At 45.6% G+C, this 22,908-nt stretch overlaps 1 long non-coding RNA gene across 1 annotated transcript in view; it reads right to left on the minus strand.

The window, feature by feature from the left end:
* Positions 1-18,721, minus strand: part of LOC115192086 (uncharacterized) — a 35,437-nt gene extending 16,716 nt beyond the window's left edge. The window contains exons 1-2 of the long non-coding RNA XR_003877872.1: positions 18,546-18,721; positions 14,402-14,544 (exon numbers count right to left, since the gene is read on the minus strand). This is a non-coding gene — a long non-coding RNA (uncharacterized LOC115192086). The remainder of the gene's footprint in view (positions 1-14,401; positions 14,545-18,545) is intronic.
* Positions 18,722-22,908: the final 4,187 nt, after the last annotated feature.

Below are 22,908 nucleotides of genomic sequence, written 5' to 3' on the forward strand. Positions count from 1 at the left end.
GAGAGAAAAAGGAGCAGGTTTCTGGGGGCGATAAAATACCTTCATGGTATAATGTACAGACAAAGGTATGGTAGGATGTGAGTACAGTGGAGGTAAACCTAGGCATTTGGTGATGATGAAACCAGAAGATGTCATAGCATGTGTGGGTGGAGGAACTGAGAGGTTGGATAAGGTGTAATGAGCAGGGCAAGAGGCTCTACAGTGAAATAAGCCAATAAACACTAACCAGAACAGCAATGGACAATGCATATTGACATTAAGGAGAGGCATGCTTAGCCGAGTGATCAAAGGGTCCAGTGAGAGTTAGATAGCTAGCCGAGCCATAGGTAGCAAACTGGTAGAAGATGGAGGAGGTCTGTTTTTAGCCACCTCGTGCGATTCCGTCTGTAGATTAGTGGGGTTCCGTGTGGTAGGGGGGACCAGTCCAATTGGTAAAATAATTAGTTATCGTGGCCCAAGAAAATAGTTCGATAGACCTATTCAGATAGCAGCCGATAAGATAGCTAATGATTAGCGGGCCGCAGATGGGCATTCGGGTTATGTCGCGACGGAGGGGCCAGTTGGATAACTCCCTCGGGCAGATAATGTCGGTGGTCCAGTCGTGAAGGCCCGATGGGGCTCCGCATCGGCAGTAAAACGGGTCCGGATAGGTGATTGTAACCCAGGAGAGGCTGATGGAACTCTTCAGCTGGCTAACTCCAGAATAGCCCAAGAGTGGCTGATGAAACTCTTCAGTTGGCTAGCTCTGGAATAATTTATGTTAACTCCGGGACCAACGTTGCCAATAGTCACTCAGGTAGCAGCTAGCTAGCTGCAAGATCCAGGTGTAAATGTCCAGAGCCTGAGGTAGAAATCCGGGGATATGGAGAGAGAATAGGTCCGGTAAGCTCTGGTCTGAGTCGCGCTGTACAAAAATTGCCGATAGCTTTTCGAGCTAATGGATAGCTGAGGACCGCTAACCGTGGCTAGCTGAACTCCAATGTTAGCCAGTGAACTGGCTAACCTCTGGCTAGCTTCTGTTGTGGATTTCAGATTTGAGGTAAATAATACTTTTATTTTTTAAATTGGTGAGGCGGGTTGCAGGAGAGTGTTTTGAGGTTGAGTTTTTAGAAAAAAAATATGTAAAAAGATATGCGAAGAAAATATGTAAATATATATATATATACACGGGACACGACAAGAGGAAGACAAAGGACGTCTGAACTGCTACGCCATCTTGGGATGAAAGAGATGATGATAATCTACCATCTGAAGCTGAGGCAATGTCCCTTGACTGTACCTGAAATGATACAAGATCACCAGTGAAGTGTTCATTAGAGAAGTCCTTATCAACCAGTGGAACGGAAGAAGAATTCCTCACTAACAGGCAGACTGTCAGAACATAATTTCTAATAGTTATCTATGATACCAGTGTAGAAGAGTGTAGAAGACTGATGTGTAGAAGACCAGTGTAGAAGACTGATACCAGTGTAGAAGAGCTGATCACTTTTCAGACTGATACCAGTGTGGAAGAGCTGATCACTTTTAACCTCTATGGGACCGGCGGGACGAATTCGTCCCACCTACGTAACAGCCAGTTGAATCCTGTGGCGCGATTTTCAAAACGTTTGAAATGCTATTACTTCAATTTCTCAAACATATGACTATTTTACAGCTATTTAAAGACAAGACTCTCGTTAATCTAACCACACTGTCCGATTTCAAAAAGGCTTTACAACGAAAGCAAAACATTAGATTATGTCAGCAGAGTACCCAGCCAGAAATAATCAGACACCCATTTTTCAAGCTAGCATATAATGTCACAAAAACCCAGAAGACAGCTAAATGCAGCACTAACCTTTGATTATCTTCATCAGATGACACACCTAGGACATTGTGTTATACAATACATGCATGTCTGTTCAATCAAGTTCATATTTATATCAAAAACCAGCTTTTTACATTAGCATGTGACGTTCAGAAAAAGCATACCCCCCGCAAACTTCCGGGGAATTTACTAACAATTTACTAAATTACTCACGATAAACGTTCACAAAAAGCATAACAATTATTTTAAGAATTATAGATACATTACTCCTCTATGCACTCGATATGTCCGATTTTAAAATAGCTTTTTGGATGAAGCACATTTTGCAATATTCTAAGTACATAGCCCAGCCATCACGGGCTAGCTATTTAGACACCCACCCAGTTTAGCCTTCACCAAAATCACATTTCCTATAAGAAAAATGGTCTTACCTTTCCTGTTCTTCATCAGAATGCACTCCCAGGACTTCTACTTCAATAACAAATGTAGGTTTGGTCCCAAATAATCCATAGTTATGTTCCATCAACGACGTTTTGTTTGTGTGTTCTAGACACTATCAGAATGGTAAATCACGGTCGTGCGCATGGCGCATAACGTGACAAAAAATGTCTAAATATTCCATTACCGTACTTCGAAGCATGTCAACCGCTGTTTAAAATCAATTTTTATGCCATTATTCTCATAAAAAAGCGATAATATTCCGACCGGGAATCTGCAATTAGCTAAACAGCCGAAGGAAAATACTGCACGGGGTCGAATCGGGCACGCGCCTAATTCCATTGTCCTCTGATGGGCCACTTGGAAAAGGCGATAATGTGTTTCAGCCTGAGGCTGCCTCGTCATCGTTCATGTTTTTCTGAGACTCTGAGAGCCTATTGGAGCCGTAGGAATTGTCACATTACAGCTAAGATCCTGACTCTTCAATAAACAGAAGCAAGAACAACAACACCTTGTCAGACAGGGTACTTCCTGCATGAAACCTTCTCAGGTTTTTGCCTGCCATAGGAGTTCTGTTATACTCACAGACACCATTCAAACAGTTTTAGAAACTTTAGGGTGTTTTCTATCCATATATAATAAGTATATGCATATTCTAGTTACTGGGTAGGATTAGTAACCAGATTAAATCGGGTATGTTTTTTATCCGGCCGTGTAAATACTGCCCCCTAGCCCCAACAAGTTAAAGGACTTGGTGAATGATAACCTTGCCAATAGGAAGATTGAATATTATTGTCTTGTAGACAATAATATTTTGGTGTGAATTTCCTCCTCAAATAAAATCTAATTTTATTGGTCACATACACATGGTTAGCAGATGTTAATGCGAGTGTAGCGAAATGCTTGTGCTTCTAGTTCCGACCGTGCAGTAATATCTAACAAGTAATCTACCAATTTCACATCAACTACCTTATACACACAAGTGTAAAGTAATGAATAAGAATATGTACATGTAAATATATGGATGAGCGATGGCCGTGCGGCATAGGCAAGAAGCAGTAGATGGTATAGAGTACAGTATATACATATGAGATGAGTAATGTAGGGTATGTAAACATTATATAAAGTTGCATTGTTTAAAGTGACTAGTGATACATTTATTACATCCAAATTTGTATTTTTAAAGCGGCTAGAGATTTGAGTCAGTATGTTGGCAGCAGCCACTCAATGTTAGTGATAGCTGTTTAACAGTCTGATGGCCTTGAGATAGAAGCTGTTTTTCGGTCCCAGCTTTGATGCACCTGTACTGACCTCGCCTTCTGGATGATAGCGGGGTGAACAGGCAGGGGATCGGGTGGTTGTTGTCCTTGATCTTTTTGGCCTTCCTGTAACATCGGGTGGTGTAGGTGTCCTGGAGGGCAGGTAGTTTGCCCCCGGTGATGCATTGGGCAGACCTCACTACCCTCTGGAGAGCCTTACGGTTGTGGGCAGAGCAGTTGTTGTACCAGGTGGTGATACAGCCCTAATACAGGATGTGGTAGGAATTGTAAGGGACATCATCATTACACCTGTTAATACTTATTTTCTATAACTTTGTTTGAAATCTATTTCTTATTGTAACAGCATGTACAATATGCCCTTTGTGTTTCAAAGAGATGCAAGGTGTTTAATAAAAAACTTTATGCTTACTGCTAATGTTTTTTATACTTGTCACGACTTCCGCCGAGGTCGGGTCCTCTCCTTGTTCGGGCGGCGCTCGGCGTCGGCTGTCTTCTAGCCATCATCGATCCACTTTTAATTTTCCATGTGTTTTGTCTTGTTTTCCTCACACCTGGTTTCAATCCCCTCAATCACTTGTTGTGTATTCAACCCTCTGTCCCCCCCATATGTCTTTGTGTGGGATTGTTTATCTGTTTCATGTATGCGCACGTTAGACTGGTTGCGCTGGGTTATGTCAACCCGTATTGTATTTCGTGTTCGTTGTGCCGTGTGTTTTTGGTTCGCCTAAATAAAAGGCTCCGTTTGCTACCCAATATCTGCTTTCCTGCACCTGACTCCCTTACAGCCATTTACGCATACCTAACAGAATCCCACACCCCCACATGGAGTCAGCAGGAGCAGGTACCTATGGTAGCGGAGTCGAGGAGCGCGTCCAGGAGCACACGGCGTTGATTCACCATCTCGCAGCCACCATGGACCGTGTCGTCCAGACGATGGACCACTGGGAGAGACAAGGAGTTCATCCAGCACCTCCACCAGCACAACAGGGGTTCCCACTACTCGTCCCTCCTGTACCCGGTCCCAGTGGGATGTATCTCGCCCTTCCTGGGGAGTATGATGGGACGGCGGCACGGTGCCAGGGTTTCCTGCTACAGCTGGACCTATACCTGGGCACCTTTTACCCGGCTCCCTTGGGAAGGGAGAGGGTGTCCGCCCTCGTCTCGTAAATCTCAGGGAGAGCTCTGGAGGGGCCATCGCCGTGTGGGGAGAAGGAAATGCGGCGTTGGACGACTTTACGGAGTTCACCCGCCGCTTCCGGACAGTCTTCGACCGCCCGCCCAAGGGTAGAGTGGCGGTTGAACGTCTTTTCCACCTGAGGCAGGGGACGAGGAGTGCTCAGGAGGACGACAGGGCCCTTATCGACCACTACCGTTGCAGCCTGCGCGAGGATGTCCGTCAAGAGTTGGCCTGCAGGGATACCACCCTCACCTTCGACCAGCTGGTGGACATGTCCATTCAGTTGGATAACCTGCTGGTCACCCACGGACGTCCAGAGAGGGCTCTGTCAATTCCCTCTCCCAGCACCACCGCTCCAGTACCTATGGAGCTGGGAGGTGCTGCACTCAGCGAGGCCGGAGGAGGGGCTTTCACGTGTACTATCTGTGGCCGCAGAGGTCACACTGCTGGTCGGTGCCATGTTGGTTCCTCTAGGGGTCGAGGCAGAAGGCAGAGTACTCTGGCGTCGCCCCAGGTGAGCATGCACCACTCTCATCCAGAGCCCTCTGTTGTACACCTGTTTTTGCATGTTTATTTTCCTGAGTTTTCCCCGCATTCCCAGCATAAGGCACTCGTCGATTCAGGCGCGCCTGGGAATTTTATCGACAGAGCATTCACCTATAGGTTAGGGATCCCTATTTTTCCAGTGGTTAGGCCTTTCCCAGTTCACGTTCTGGATAGTCGACCAATAGGGTCCGGGTTAATTAGGGAAGCTACCCTCCCCTTGGACATGGTGATGCAGGGGGGTCATGAGGAGAGAATCAGTCTCTTCCTCATTGACTCTCCTGTGTTTCCTGTGGTACAAGGCCTTCCCTGGTTAGCTCGTCATGACCCCACCATTTCATGGCAACAGAGGGCTCTCACGGGGTGGTCGCGAGAGTGCTCAGGGAGGTGTTTAGGGGTTTCCGTTGGTGCTACTACGGTGGAAAGTCCAGACCAGGTCTCCACCGTGCGCATTCCCCCCCGAATATGCCGATTTGGCTCTCGCCAAAAAGAAGGCGACTCAATTACCACCCCATCAACGTGGGGATTGTGTAATAAATCTCCTGGTAGACACTGCACTTCCCAGGAGTCAAGTGTATCCCCTGTCACAGGCGGAGACGGTGGCTATGGAAACATATGTCTCCGAATCCCTGCGTCAGGGGTATATTCGTTCCTCCACTTCACCTGCCTCCTCGAGTTTCTTTTTTGTGAAGAAGAAGGAGGGAGGTCTGCGCCCGTGTATTGACTATCGAGGTCTAACCCAGATCACGGTGAGGTACAGTTACCCGCTACTGCTCATCGCCACAGCGATTGAGTCAATGCACGGGGCATGCTTCTTCACAAAATTTGATCTCAGGAGCACTTACAACCTGGTGTGTATCCGGGAGGGAGACGAGTGGAAGACGGCGTTCAGTACCACCTCAGGGCATTATGAGTACCTCGTCATGCCGTACAGGTTGATGAATGCTCCATTAGTCTTCCAAGCATTTGTAGACGAGATTTTCAAGGACCTGCATTGGCAGGGTGTAGTGGTGTATATTGATGACATTCTGATATACTCCGCTACACGCACCGAGCATGTGTCCCTGGTGCGCAGGGTGTTTGGTCGACTGTTGGAGCATGACCTGTATGTCAAGGCTGAGAAATGCCTGTTCTTCCAGCAGTCCGTCACCTTCCTAGGGTATCGCATTTCCACCTCGGGGGTGGAGATGGAGAGTGACCGCATTTCAGCCATGCATAATTGGCCGACTCCCACCACGGTAAGGAAGTGCAGTGGTTCCTAGGGTTTGCCAATTACTACCGGAGGTTTATCCAGGGTTTTGGTCAGGTAGCGGCTCCCATTACCTCACTGCTGAAGGGGGGCCCGGTACGTTTGCAGTGGTCGACTGAGGCAGACAGGGCTTTTGGTCACCTGAGTGCTCTGTTTACCTCGGCTCCCGTGCTGGCCCATCTGGATCCCTCTTTGGCATTTATGGTGGAGGTGGACGCGTCCGAGGCTGGGATAGGTGCTCTCTCAGCGCTCGGGTACGCCACCGAAGCTCCGCCCCTGTGCCTTCTTCTCGAAGAAGCTCAGCCCGGCGGTGCGAAACTATGATGTGGGGGACCGGGAGCTGTTGGCTGTCATCAAGGTTCTGAAGGCGTGGAGACATTGGCTTGAGGGGGCTAAACACCCTTTTCTCATCTGGACTGACCACCGCAACCTGGAGTACATCCGGGCAGCAAGGAGACTGAATCCTCGCCAGGCGAGATGGGCCATGTTTTTCACCCGTTTTGTTTTCTCCCTTTCCTACAGACCAGGTTCCCAGAATGTTAGGGCAGACGCACTGTCCCGACTGTATGACACAGAGGAGCGGCCCATGGATCCCACTCCCAGCCTCCTGCCTGGTGGCGCTGGTAGTGTGAGAGCTGGACGCGAACATTGAGCAGGCGTTACGTGCAGAGCCCGCTCCCTTCCAGTGTCCCCCACTGGGCGTCTGTACATTCCGTCTGTTTTCCGTGACCGGTTGATCTATTGGGCCCACACGTCACCCTCCTCTGGTCATGCTGGGATCGGTCGGACGGTGCGCTGTTTGGCTGGGAAGTACTGGTGGCCAACTTTGGCCAAGAACGTGAGGGTTTATGTTTCTTCCTGCTCAGTGTGCGCACAGTGTAAGGCTCCTAGGCACCTGCCCAGAGGGAAGCTACACCCCTGACCCGTTCCACAGCGGCCTTGGTCACACCTGTCGGTGGATTTTCTTATCGATCTCCCCCACTCACAGGGAAACACCACGATCCTGGTCGTTGTGGATTGGTTCTCTAAGTCCTGCCATCTCCTCCTTCTGCCCGGTCTCCCTACAGCCCTACAGAGTGCGGAGGCCTTGTTTACGCACATCTTCCGGCACTACGGGGTGCCTGAGGATATAGTGTCTGATCGGGGTCCCCAGTTCACTTCGAGGGTTTGGAAGGCATTCATGGAACGTCTGGGTTCTCGATCAGCCTTACGTCAGGGTTTCATCCCGAGAGTAATGGGCAGGTGGAGAGAGTGAACCAGGATGTGAGCAGGTTTCTGCGGTCGTATTGCCAGGATCGGCCGGGGGAGTGGGCAGCATTCGTGCCCTGGGCCGAGATGGCTCAGAACTCGCTCCGCCACTCCTCCACTAACCTCTCCCCTTTCCAGTGTGTACTGGGATACCAGCCGGTTCTGGCGCCTTGGTATCAGAGTCAGACCGAGGCTCCTGCGGTGGACGACTGATTCCGGCGTGCGGAAGAAACATGGGACGCCGCCCACGTCCACCTTCAGCGCGCTGTACTGCGGCAGAAAGTTGCCGCAGACCGTCACCACAGTGAGGCCCCGAAACGTGCCCCTCCACCTGCCCTGCCGGAAGCTGCGCCTGCGGTTTGTGGGGCCATTTAAAGTCCTGAGGAGAGTGAACGAGGTTTGTTATAGGTTACAGCTTCCCCCCGATTACCGTATTAACTCCTCGTTCCATGTGTCTCTCCTCTGGCTGGTGGTGGATGGCCCGCTCCAGGAGTCTGAGGTGCGGGAGGTTCCATACTCCGTTCGCTCTATACTGTATTCGAGGTGTCGGGCAAGGGGCCTTGAGTACCTCATGGAGTGGGAGGGGTACAGTCCGGAGGAGAGGTGCTGGGTTCCGGTGGAGGATGTGTTGGACCCTTCAATGCTGCGGGAGTTCCACCGTCTCCGTCCGGATCGCCCTGCGCCTCTCCCTCCGGGTCGTTCCCGAGGCTGGCGTCGGCGCGCTGCTGGAACCGCGCGTCAAGGGGGGGGTACTGTCATGACTTCCTCCGAGGTCGGGTCCTCTCCTTGTTCGGGCGGCGCTCAGCGTCGCCGGTCTTCTAGCCATCATCGATGGATGATTAAATGATAGTGTCGTTGACTATCATACGGTATTGCACAGTGTATAATATAGATACAGTAATATTACACTGTTGGCTTCATTTTCCAGTATTGGGCTGAGTTTTTGTTAGCCCAACCATAGTGAAATTACACTGGTGTTTTTTTTCGCACAGTTGCTAGGTTGCGATAATTTTTGTTACACTATTTTACAGTACAGACAGTTTCTATCATAGTTTCCCCATGGAAACTCACAACTCAGCTCTATTACACTGAGGGTTTCAGTGTGTAGCTGTGTTTACTATAGTTATATTGCACTACTTTACAGTACAGACAGTAACTATCCTTTAATTGGAAACAGACAGCTCTATTCCACTCAGTGGCGATTTTAGCATGAATCTCTGTGGGGCCAAAAAATAAACAAATAATTATGCATGCCAGCGAAGCCACTACACAACACTAAACAATTGTGTTTTCCACGAACTGTTAGGGCCTACATAAAGCTGTCCCAACAGCAGAGTCCCAAAAGTAATCTCAACACCTTACCACTGCTACACCTGGCTATCAGCGGAGCCTTGTCTGGTAGCAAAAAAGTTAATTCAGCCTCATTTACTGTCTTTTAAAAAACATAGCTGATATGGCTGACTTGTTTAAACGAATGTCGTTTCTACTGACAATTGAGATGTACAAACTATGGCAAAAGGGAACGTCGAGCAGATAAGAAGCAATCTGTAATTTGGATTGAGACAATGAGAGAGCTAGGACGGAAGTTGTCAATATAACTATTTGTTCAGCACTTTTGAAATGTACAGGGATAGAATTCAGAACATGGGCCGTTCTTACAGTATTCTCCCTGTACACCAACTCAGAACCATAGGATAAATAACGGGGGCATATAAACAGACAACAAAAGCTTGTACAATATTCGATGATTACATGTCTCTAAAAGGCTATAGGCTACATGTGCACCACCAATTCCAAATAGTAGGTGAAATTAATAGGGGAAAAGGGACCAAATGATTAGCGTAAGGCACATAGGCTACTAACAGCTTACTACACAACATACACTTAAGTATTACTTTCTTAGCTACAGTATACATATCTCCCTGGCATATTACATCATTTATGCAGCAGAATACAGTACATTTTTGGACTCACCTTGTTGTGCTGTGCTCACTTCCTTCCAAACCACTCATTGTTGAATATGCAATTTCCAACTTATTGTGTAATGTGTATGTCCAATGGCCGATGACCGCCGATACGTTTTATCGACCATTTCCCTTCATTATTTATCTTCATATGACAAGGATTGAAAAGTAGATTGCCAGTAGATTGTCGACTTGATTCATGACGATGACTGCTCGCTAAGATTTTGAAAGTATGATGTTGACATGATCAGTCCAATCAAAGCGAATCTACAAATAACCTGATTTGACGTCATTTTATCTTAAGCCTTCTTGGATGGCCACTTATAATGTAATTCTATGTCAGCACCCAAAGGGCTAGAATTTTCGAGGTCTCCCCTTAGACTTTGCAGTGACGTAATGTTCCCATGAGTGACAGAACACTGAGCCAATCACGGCGCAACTCTCCGTATTTTCTGCTGGCTTGCCCCACCGCCACAGAAAGCACTGAGCTAGGCTGAAACACCTGCATTTTGGAGCTGCCTTAGTCAAAAAAACAAAAAAGAGAGACCATGTTTGTATGCGGCTTTATTAACTCAATGATATACTGTATATATTTTTTACATTGTTTGCAAACTGATGTGACATGTATTAATGCTAAAATAACATGCAAAACAAGCATGCCCCCCCCCTGAATGAAGGGTCACCACTGATTACACTACTGTTTTTTTCACACAGTGTGTGAAAAACTAGCTGTAGCTAGTTTTTCAGTTGCACTACTTACAGTAGTCTACACACAGTAACTATCCTAGTTTCCCTTGGAAGCTCACATCTATTACACTGAGGGTTTCAGTATATAGCTGGGTTTACTATAGTTTTGTTACATTAGTTTACAGTACAGACAGTAACTATCCTAGTTTCCCTTATAAACTCAGATAACAGCTAGATTACACTGCTGGTCTTACACAGTGTGGCGCTGGAGTTGCCATATTATTTTGTTATACTGCAGGGTATAAACTACCCATCTCTTCTTCCCACAAAGAGAAAGTACCATTTCCAGTATGGTTTTTCGCCTTCAGAAATGCAAGCTGTCCCTGCCCACAAGAAGTGTGGCACTCAGCAGTCACAATGAGGTGCTTTCCGCTGAGAGAAAGGCAAGTGGAGTCTCCATGGGCACTGAATACAGTGATGGAAGGCTACAAACTCCAATTCCGATGCTGGCCACCGCTATAGTTATGGCGCCTCAAATGTCTCAGGGTCTTCTAGTGTTGACACCCTGGTTGACTGATTGTGTCTGAATGAGTTCAGATGAAGGGGTGTCAATCTACATCCAAACCCCTCATTCTGGCCAATGGTTCTGTCTGACAGACACGTTAACCGGCCTTTACAGTTGTTCATACACGCCCCTCTCGCTGTTGCGGGTGAAATAGGGGCTTCCCCCAGTGTGTTGTGCCCAGCTAGGGCAATGGACACTTTTCATAGACACAGGCAATACGAGGGTTGGGCCAGGGTCTATCCAACCAGACTCTCACATTGCATGGTGGACACTGTTACTGCAGCATTTTGGCTGGCCCGCCAGCCTTTGCCTTTTCCTGTGGTGGCACATTCTACTGGGGGAGTAATTGCCTTACCTGGACGATTCAATAGTCTGCCCCATCCAGGGAACAGGCCACGAAGAACACGAGGACCCTCTTGAACCACATTGGAGTTCTGGGCCTCACCCTAAATGAGGAGAAGAGTCACCTGACCCCCTCACGGAAGGTGATCTACCTCGGGATGTCCATAGACTCGACTCATGAGGGCACGTCTCCCTCAGGTGAGAGTAACAAAATCCTATCCTACCTCAACTGTTTCTGGCTCGGACGAGCCATGTCAGTGTTAGTGTGCCAACAGTTACTCGGACTACTGACAATGGCTTCACTGTTGGTTCCGCTGGGCATTCTCCATCAGGCCACTCCAGCGATGGTTCAACTCCCATGGCCGGCACCCAAAACAACACAGACAACTGTTGGTGATTTGTGCATGTTTGAGGATTCTATCGAAGTGGCTATCCAGCTCCTTCGTAGTAAAGGGTTGAGCCGGATCAGTGTCCAACACAGAGGGTTGGTGTGCACTGAAGCCTCTCTGACGGGTTGAGGTGCCGTGTTCAGAGGCAGATAACCGCTGGATCCCCCCATGGAGTGGTCAACACATCAATGTGCTGGAGCTCAGAGTGGTTTGCCCAGATCTTCAACAGTTACAGCCCTCCCTGGTAGGACAGCATTTCCTGATCAAATGGCTCGGGAGCTCTTGCCGTGGGCCCAGACCCGCTTGGCATCGCTGCAAGCAACACATATCCCTGCGGTCCTGAACAATGCAGCGGACATGCTCTCGAGAGACGACCCGCTGGGGGGGGGGGGGGGGGGACTAGAATCTACGCCCTCAGGTGGTGCTACAGCTTTGGGACAGGTTCAGGAGAGCACAGGTGGACCTGTTTGCATTTCAGGAGAACACTCATTGATGTCGGACCCTATGGGTCTGGATGCCCTCGCTCAAAGCAGGCCAGCAACGCCCCTTTACGCTTTCCCACCATTTCCCCTGATCACAGCTACACTAGACAAGGTAATCTTGATTGGGCACCAGCTGCTCTTGATAGTTTCATGCTGGCCGAGACCACTATTGTTAAGTCTGCTGTTGTCTCTCCTCTCGGGTACCCCATGGCAGCTGCCCCTAAGACCCAACCTCTTCAGGCTGGGGGGACACTGTGGCATCCGGACCCACACCGCCTCCAGCTTCAGGTTTGGCCTCTGAAAGGCGTCAGTAGACCAGTCTAGGCCTGCAGGACAATGTGGTGAACATGTTTTGGAGAGCCAGGGTTTCTTCCACTAATGCGTCATATCAAATGTGGTGGGGCATATGCTGTAACTGGTTTGAGAGCCATATGTGCAAATGGTTTTAAGTTTTTCACAGTCACTGCATGATGCGGGCCGAGTGGCATCAACATACGACTTGGGAAAGCATGCAGTTTAGGCTACAGATGAAATTGGCCTAAATTTTGAATTTATGAAAAATGTGCAGTTTTACAGCTAATATCCTGCAATTCTACACATTATTGCCATAGGATGGAGTCAAATATTTTCTGTTTTTAATAATGATAATTAATGATCATGGTAATTCGACCATGCTTACTACAAGTTTCGATAGCTGGACTAACTTACCAATAAAACATTGGTTTTGGTGACATGGGCTAATTGAGTGACTGCTGATGCACAACAACATTTCTAAATTGCACGTTGTGCATTCTATTATTCTAACTGTCAACAGTAAATTGAGACCCGAGTGAGATACATTTTTATGCATTTTTTATTGTGAAATTGGTCTGTGGTCCTACAAAAGAGGGGGCATGCGGCCATCCCTGATGTACCCGCACTGTATCTGCTAGGTGTTGGCTAGCCTGTTGAGGAAAGACGTTCCATCATCGGAACCCCTCACCAACAGCCAATGAAATAGCAGGGCGCCAAATTCAAAACAATAAAAATCTCATAATTCTAATTTCTCAAACATACAAGTATTATACACCATTTTAAAGATAAACTTCTCGTTAATCCAACCACAGTGTCTGATTTCAAAAAGGCTTTACGGCAAAAGAATACCATTAGATTATGTATTACAGAGAAATTATTTTATAGAATAGCATGTCATATCACTTAATCCGGCATAAAACACGACACGTTACAAGTGGAGACAGACACATCGGGGACGCAACTGCATCCTTCTTATCGAATTCCGAGGCGCATATTGAAGATGTTAGAAGAACTGTCCACATTTCGTTTTCATCAGCCAATAAGATGAGTAGGCCTAATGAACAGCATAACCACTAGCCTATATCAATCTACTATCCCCCATAGTACACAAGTTGACCTATTCTATGGGTCAACTTGTCCTTCTGTGCGAGAAAGAAATGTGATTATGCATGTAATGCTTTAATATAAAAGGTGAATTTTTATGGTGAAAATTATCTTCCCCAAACTTGAAACTCACGCACCACCTATATATGCCAATTAGGCTCTACACCGGTTGTAAAGCGGATTAATGTGCTTCATTTTAAGAAGTTATTTGTCCACTTTAGTTGTGATAAAAACCTTATCAAAACATATAGGCCTATTGGCTAGGCTACATGAGGTGTGCAACTATGATTTGAAAAAGTCGCACTCTTTCTTGCCTTAACAAGTGATAAGATTAAATTAAGAATAGTCTGATAGGTGACAATATTATCACTTGTGAATGATGTATTATCACTTGTGAATGATGTATATCAATGATCAATACATCATTCACAAGTGATAATACATCTTTCACAAGTGATAATATTGTCAACTATCAGACTATTCTTAATTTAATCTTGTCTTTACATAGACTAAATAATATACGTGTGAAATTAGTTTTGATTTAGAATGAACCAATTTCATGCACCTATCTCTGCACAGGGCCAGGGGGGAAAAAAATGGAACCTATGCACTTAAATGGCAAATGGAGGACGCTTTTTCCGTGGTTTATTTTCATGCCAGCCAGTCAGGCAATACTCCTGTTGTAAAGTGGTTGTTAGGTAATAATGCAAGATACGTTCTGAGCAAATAATGTAAGAAATAACACACGCAAAAAAATACTGCAAAGTTGTCTCGACACCATTATTATCACACACACCCACAACCTCCCTCACCCTCCTTGGTCCTTCCTTACCCTCATGCGGCTGATCCTCTTCTTCCAGGAGCGCAGGCCAGAGAGGATGATCTGGGACAGGGCCTGGTAGGAAAGGCGCAGGCCAATCCCCTCAGGGGTGATGGTGAACTGTAACGCCACTGCCTGGTGGGCCTCCGCCATCTCTATGGAAACAGGACCAGAGTTACATACAATAACCTGCTCTACTTAGTCACATATTTCACTCTACTAGTAGTCTAGAGTCACACATGCCACCACCTGGTGGGCTTCTGCCATCGCTATGGAAACAGGACCAGAGTCACATACAATCATCTATTAAACAGGAAATTACAGTTAGAACTACAGTACCATCACTAAAGAAACAGGACCATACAGTTGCATAAAATATTCTACTGATGGTCTAAATCAGGGTTCACCAATCCTGTTCCTGGAGATCTACTGTCCTCTAGGTTCACTCCAACACTAATCTAGCGCACCTGATTCTAATAATTAGCTGGTTGATAGGTTGAATCAGGTTAATTACAACAGGGGTTGGAGAGAAAACCTACAGGAGGGAAGCTTGCCAGGAACAAGGTAGCAGAGCCCTGGTCTACATCTTCGAGTTCAAGGCCAACCGGGATAATGTTTTTAGAAAGCAGGATTCCCCATTTTAGTCATTGGGAGTATGGTGGTCTTAGTGAGAGAGAGAGTGAGAGATGAAGAAAAAAAATCATAACACAATCATGGTACCAATACTTGCTTCTATTTCACCAGAAGTATATCTTTGAACTTTTTTTTAAATTTTTTTAATTGCACACAGAAGTTATAACGTTAATTTGCAGCCTGCAGTACAACTTGAGGTACTCACTGAGCTAGCCTGCAACATCACTTCCTGGAGTAGCTCAAACTGCACATGCAACGTTTCCAAAAACTCCTCCATGAAGCAAGATGGTGACAGGCTAAAACTACACATTTTCATGTTCAAATGCGCCACTGAGACTTCACATAGGAAACAATGGGGCGGCGTCATCAATGGCTCCATCCATTCTTTTTACAGTCTATGGGCCTACCACTGAGTCCACTGATAATCCCTGACAATAACGTTCCACAGATGTCTGGGACATTTCAACCATAATACTAATACCTATCCAATAGAGCCGGGACAATACCAGTATCGCGATACTTGTTAGTGTTGTGGCAAGGAAACAAAAAACACAAAAGCGGATTTAACTTCTTTAGGAAAAGAGCCCTAATGTTGGAAACAAACATCATTATGTTGTCATCGAGTCACATTTATTTATTTTACAAGCTATTGCACACAATACTGTACGTGCAGCAGGTTATTAAAGGACCAAATAGTTTGGCCTGCTTCATGTTTTCATTTTTGCCATGTAAAAAATATTGTGATAGTGGTATCGTCACAGTCTATATAGAAGAGAAAGAAAAAACATTGGCATGTCCAATCAAGTGCTCTCTGATGGAATCAAGTTTTGGTGAACGACAATGTGCCACTGTATTAGTCTATTACCAATATTTTCAGATCTACATAAATAACCTAGGTAGGTCTACATGACTTCTGTCAATGACTACCTGTCTGTGCAGTTATAGTCTCTGTCATTCCTTACATGGTTGAAATGAATCATTTGCAAATGTCAAAGCTATAAGTGTAGCCTATACTGTAACTGTGCCGTGAAAAAAAGATGCACAGATGTGTGGGGGCACACACACAACAGGGGTAAAGTTCACTGGTACAGCTTGCCACTGTTGTGTGACAGTTCACATCATACCAACATAACTGAACTGATTCCAGTTGTAATAGCTACACACCGACACACACATCCCTGCCTATGTACACACAGGATTTGACGGTTCACCTATACACCCACATTTAAAATAGCACACAGAAGGAATTATAAATATAATTTGTCAGCCTTCAACTTGAGCTACTCAATGAGAGAGGGCAGCACTGAGCTAGCTTGCAACGCAACTTCCTAGAGTAGCTCAAACTGCACGAGAGAGAATGTGTTCGCATGTGTGTTGGAATGCATATTTCGCCCTTCTGATGGGGTTTGCATCTCTCTTTCTCTTCCCATCTGTCTCTTTCGAAAACCAGAGAGAAAGAGGCAGTAAGAAGAGCGAGGAAGTAAGAGGAGCGAGAGAAAGAGAGAGAGGAAGTAAGAAGAGCAAGAGAGAGAGAGAGAGAGAGAGAGAGATTGAGAGGAATGAGGGAGTGGGTGTTTAATCTCGGAGACACAGTAATTTACAAAGAATCCATGCACACACACACATCAAAATGTGGAGGTGTGCACACACACAGATGAAATACATAAAAAATGTGCATGTGATACAAGTACAGAGAATAACAACACAAGGTATTGTGAGAATGAAGGAGAGGATTGTTATTTAGCATAAGAATCTTCCATGCTTAGGGGAAGGCAGCTGCCATGCCTCCCGCTCCTCTCCTCAAGAGAAAGACTCCATCTCCTCTCTGCAAGTGAAAGACTACATGCCTGCCCTGCATCCACAAAGCCTGAACAGGTTCAAACATTGAATTCTACAGTGTGCAAACAATCCAGATGAGTTCCTGCGTTATTAATCTACATTTGCAAAGTAATTGGGAATAGTTTCAGAGAACACTGGTTCAATACTGTGTGTAAAACCCCCCAGCTATAGCTCTCTATGTGGGGTCTTGGAAGCCTTACATTGTAAACAGCACTGAATTAAACAATGGAAATACAACTATAATGTAGGCTACTTTTCCTGGCAAGGTTGTGAAACAAGTTACAAGTTTACAAATAACCTTTGCACTCAGTAGCCTGCAAACAGGCATCTTGGAAATGAAATACTATGCGGTAAAGCATGTTTGGCGTGATCATTGGGATAAAAGAAAGAAATCGCTCTAATGTTAAAAATACTCCATTCACAATGGGCAGACTCAAACTGCGGGAACATGTGGTGCGCCGCATACAGTTGTTTATACTACATGTTAATTGATAATACATGAAATCAATTAACTGTGTGTAGGTCTGTATTATACAGAATATAAAGGATAGGCCTACTTTCTCCACCTATATCTGATTGCAGTGACATGAATTGTGCAAGAAATTCAAGCGAAGGGAAGAATTATTTTAACATTTTGGGCTAAACAGTTGCCCATCCACTTCCTACCTGTGTGTAGGCCTATCAGCAACACCTTTCAGTTGTTATGAGGTGTCTATAGGAAATCTACAGTCCAATTTAGGCCCTAGCCTACTTGTAGCCAATAGTCTAAATTTATGCAACATTCCTACAAACTAGGGAAGCATTATGTTTTAGCCCCCCAAAAAAACTTGTTGCAAACAGTGGTGGAAAAAAATATCCAATTGTCATACTTGAGTAAAAGTAAAGATACCTTAATAGAAAATGATTCAAGTGAAAGTCACCCAGTACTGTACTACTTGAGTAAAAGTCAAAAAGTATTTGGCTATAAATATACTTAAGTATCAAAAGTAAATGTAATTGTTAAAATTGTTTCAAAAACGATTGATAGGCAGTTTAAATGTCTTGAATTCAACCATTATTGGATTCAAATACACATTTAGATGTGTGAACAGCCATCCACAATAATCACAATCCGTAAAGCGCAAATAGCTAAATGAAACAGCAGCATTGTGATTTACATCGACTGTAACCTACAAAAGCCTATTCCTGCTCTTTTCCCACGATCCATCAAACACATTTGGTGTGTTTCATAGTGGTCTCTGATTTGTGGCCAGACTCGCCCAGGTGGAACAAATTTACATTTGCGCTTTTTTCAATGCTGAATTGAATGGCATTAAGAAAACAGAAGTGTTTCGCAAACACCCTTTCTGAAATTAAAAGTAATCATCTAGTTTTTCTAAAGTATCTGTAATCTGATTACAATATTTTTGCTGGTAATTTAACGGATTACAGTTACCGTTTTTTTGTTGTTGTTTTTTTACGGATTACAAGTAATCCGGTACTCCTCAACCCTGGTTCCACGTCCCTACAACGAAGGGTGAGTTCATTCAATATCGCACATTCGTCGCTCGCTACACACAAAAGCACAGCTTCTGGTGCAGCAATGAAATGTGTGTATGGGAAAACATTTATCCAAGCGCACTGAACACTGAAAACCACGCCCAAGGAAAACCACAACGAGTAGCAACAAATTTGATAGAAATACCTGTTTAATCCTGAAATGTCTTGTCGTAAAAGCACACCAAATAAGAAGTTATTCAAACACCGAATCTCTTTTTTTCCCTTCAACCACTCCTCTCACTTCCAGTGAAAACAGACTGGTGTAGGTGGGCAGCGTCGCCAGAGAGCCACATACATGGAAGACTTAACGCGCACAACCCCGCCTCTTTTTTTGTCACATGGTACGCGGTAAACACCCTTTGCGAGCGCATTTATTAATGGAGTCAATACAGTAAATTATCAATCAAGAATTGAGGCAGTTTCTTAACTTCTGATGTAGTTTATTGTTCTTTATTTATCACAGGCAATAATAATCATAATAGTGCACTTTCATTTTTTTTTTAAATATAATACAGACATTTCTTATATAATCATCCTCCTCATGTTGTTTCCCCCCCACATTACTGTTTTAAATATTTAAGAATTGTTTTGATCTACTGTGTATGAAGGGGGGGGGGGAATTACAGTTTTACAATCTTGGAATGATCAATAATGATGACAATAATCATATTGTGAGTACAGTGTGAATAAAGAATCAAGATATGGTTTCATACTTACTGTATACAATGGACAGAGACATGGGGAGGGGTGTGATTATATAAGGATGGGGTTGGGTTGAGGTATTTTCATCTGGATGAGAGGGTGGGGGGGTTTAAGAAGAGATGAGGGTATAGGAAGGGTGCAAGGAGGGAGTTGGGGTGGTTGGAGAGAAGCGGCCTTTTCGCTGTAAGATTCACCCACAATGGGGTTTGAACGGTTATTTACACAGAATGTCTAAGGGTTTCGCTCTAGTTGTGTCTCCAGCCAGTATTTCTCCTAGTTTTTGTTTTCAGGCGAGGAAAGGCGGGGCGTCAAAGCTCTCAGTAACAGCAACGTCCAGGCCCTCTGGCCTCAACAACGCCAATTGAAACCAATAGAAGCCAAACTCTTTTAAACGTGAAGCAACAGAGCTGGGAAGGGAGAGGCCTACCCCACCTATACAAAAGGTAAGGGTAACACGGTCTCCCACTAACTGTCTCTGTTTTTTAGCACAGGGTAATGGAAAATGAAAGACTGTGGGGTCGTGGGTCTTGTTTCACATCTATCTCCCATTCAAATGACCCTGACCTCTGACCTAGAATGTGGCGGGGGGGAGGATGAGGGCTCTGAGAGGTCGTGCACATACAATCTCACACAGACACCGGACACACACACTGACAGGTCGAGCAAATATAACAGACAAGTACCTCCCTCCGTACGTATCATCTTAAGGCGCTCAAACTAATTCCTGGCTATGCAAACTCTTACTACTACTATTCTGTGCAGGACGGTGCTGGATTCATAAGCCACCTATATTAATGCAGTAAAAAAACATTCACTGTCATCATCACCTACAGGGCCACATTGCTTTCCAGTAGTATCATGCAGCATTTCATTGCAGACTAGCTCGGCTAGCCTGGTTACACCTTCACAATAGTTCCTGGAACCATGCTGGAAAGGACAATGTGAAAGGAAAATATCCAAGACAGCACAGTTCGACACGATAGTAGGAAAATGGGTACATGATTCCTGCCAAAAGGCCTTGAGTGAAGGGTGTGAGCTACAATGAGAGGTGAGCTACTAAAGTCAACAAGCTATAATCATGTTCTTTGCTGTGTGGAAGGGGAGCGAGATGAGCCCCAGGTAAGGAAATCGACGAAGACTGCCACCCACTCTTTTCATATTTCATAGTAAATGGTCGATTCACACCGATTAAGCGTACAGTACAGCCGTTATAGACAGTATGATAAATAAAGAGTTACAATAACCTACTGTTCTAAGTCTCCTGGCTACAGAATCGCCCTGTTTGCTGTACAAGCAGTTGTGTGCTACGGTAGCAGTGTGTTGACTCCGACTGATATGAAGTGTGATGATGGCTGATGGGGACGTGGTATAACGTGCAGCGGTGAGTCTTAGTTACTGTGCTGTGGTCACAGCCAAGGAATGGTGAGGTAGGGTGAGACTGATAATAGGGGCTTAATGGCAGTGGCATGAAACATGGTGTCGACTGACGAGGGACTAGCGAGGGACTAGGGGAGCGACTAGAACGAAACCTGTGTTTTCTTTTGGTGCTCTGTGCAAGGGAATAGGAGTATGAGGGGGGACATAATGAAGGAGTTGGGGGGGGGGCAAGGCAGTGGCCAAGGGATGGTAGAGGGAACCACTTTATTTGTTTTGTGTCTTTTAGGACAGTGCATTCCAATTTTAAGGTCCAGTTTATAACAGTTTTTTTTTCTCTGAAAGAAAAGGAGGGTTCATGTGTATATGAATACTGCTTGTGTTCTGCACGTGGTGTTGGGCCCTCAGTCAGTGTTTTTATGTGGTGTGTCCATATCTTTGTACACTTAAGTAACAACATTCTAGCAGAATATGACAGAGAAGGACTACCCCCACCCTTTCCTGCTCTCCTCTGCTTTTTCAAGTGTCTATGAGATAATTTTGTATTTACTTCCTGGAAGATTCATATTTTTTGCCATCCCAGAAATTCCCAAAGCATCAAATCTATCCTTGGTTCATTTCTTAAAATTTGTTTTGTTGCTTTAAATGGGAAATCTTCATTATACCAAACAAAGACATCAACAAAAAAGACATCAAAAGGAGCTGGAAGGATTTTTGCAGCATTGGTTTCTAAAACATTGAAGAATGAATGGACAAGAGGTTGTTTTCCGTCTCGCTCTGGAAAAGAGGGTTCAATCTGGTTTCAACTACAGCAGCCATTTTGTCAGTTTCAAATGCTGTGCCAATATTCCAACAGAACTTTCCCCTCTATTTTTGTCAGTATCTTCCCTTTCCACTACATTTCCTCTTTGCAATATATACTGCTCAAAAAAATGAAGGGAACACTTAAACAACACAATGTAACGATTTAGATGCACTATTGTAAAGTGGTTGTTCCACTGGATATCATAAGGTGAATGCACCAATTTGTAAGTCGCTCTGGATAAGAGCGTCTGCTAAATGACTTAAATGTAAATGTAATGTAAATGTAACTCCAAGTCAATCACACTTCTGTGAAATCAAACTGTCCACTTAGGAAGCAACACTGATTGACAATAAATTTCACATGCTGTTTTGCAAATGGAATAGACAACAGGTGGAAATTATAGGCAATTAGCAAGACACCCCCAATAAAGGAGTGGTTCTGCAGGTGGGGACCACAGACCACTTCTCAGTTCCTATGCTTCCTGGCTGATGTTTTGGTCACTTTTGAATGCTGGCGGTGCTTTCACTCTAGTGGTAGCATGAGACAGAGTCTACAACCCACACAAGTGGCTCAGGTAGTGCAGCTCATCCAGGATGGCACATCAATGCGAGCTGTGGCAAGAAGGTTTGCTGTGTCTGTCAGCGTAGTGTCCAGAGCATGGAGGCACTACTAGGAGACAGGCCAGTACATCAGGAGACGTGGAGGAGGCCGTAGGAGGGCAACAACCCAGCAGCAGGACCGCTACCTCCGCCTTTGTGCAAGGAGGAGCACTGGCAGAGCCCGGCAAAATGACCTCCAGCAGGCCACAAATGTGCATGTGTCTGCTCAAACGGTCAGTAACAGACTCCATGAGGGTGGTATGAGGGCCCGACGTCCACAGGTGGGGGTTGTTCTTACAGCCCAACACCGTGCAGGACGTTTGGCATTTGCCAGAGAACACCAAGATTGGCAAATTCGCCACTGGCGCCCTGTGCTCTTCACAGATGAAAGCAGGTTCACACTGAGCACATGTGACAGACGTGACAGTCTGGAGACACCGTGGAGAACGTTCTGCTGCCTGCAACATCCTCCAGCATGACCGGTTTGGTGGTGGGTCAGTCATGGTGTGGGGTGGCATTTCTTTGGGGGGGGGGGTCGCACAGCCCTCCATGTGCTCACCAGAGGTAGCCTGACTGCCATTAGGTACCGAGATGAGATCCTCAGACCCCTTGTGAGACCATATGCTGGTGCGGTTGGCCCTGGGTTCCTCCTAATGCAAGATAATGCTAGACCTCATGTGGCTGGAGTGTGTCAGCAGTTCCTGCAAGAGGAAGGCATTGATGCTATGGACTGGCCCGCCCGTTCCCCAGACCTGAATCCAATTGAGCACATCTGGGACATCATGTCTCGCTCCATCCACCAACGCCACGTTGCACCACAGACTGTCCAGGAGTTGGCGGATGCTTTAGTCCAGGTCTGGGAGGAGATCCCTCAGGAGACCATCCGCCACCTCATCAGGAGCATGCCCAGGCGTTGTAGGGAGGTCATACAGGCACGTGGAGGCCACACACACTACTGAGCCTCATTTTGACTTGTTTTAAGGACATTACATCAAAGTTGGATCAGCCTGTAGTGTGGTTTTCCACTT

Source organism: Salmo trutta, chromosome 4 (genome assembly GCF_901001165.1).
Source record: "Salmo trutta chromosome 4, fSalTru1.1, whole genome shotgun sequence".
NCBI lineage: Eukaryota > Metazoa > Chordata > Actinopteri > Salmoniformes > Salmonidae > Salmo > Salmo trutta.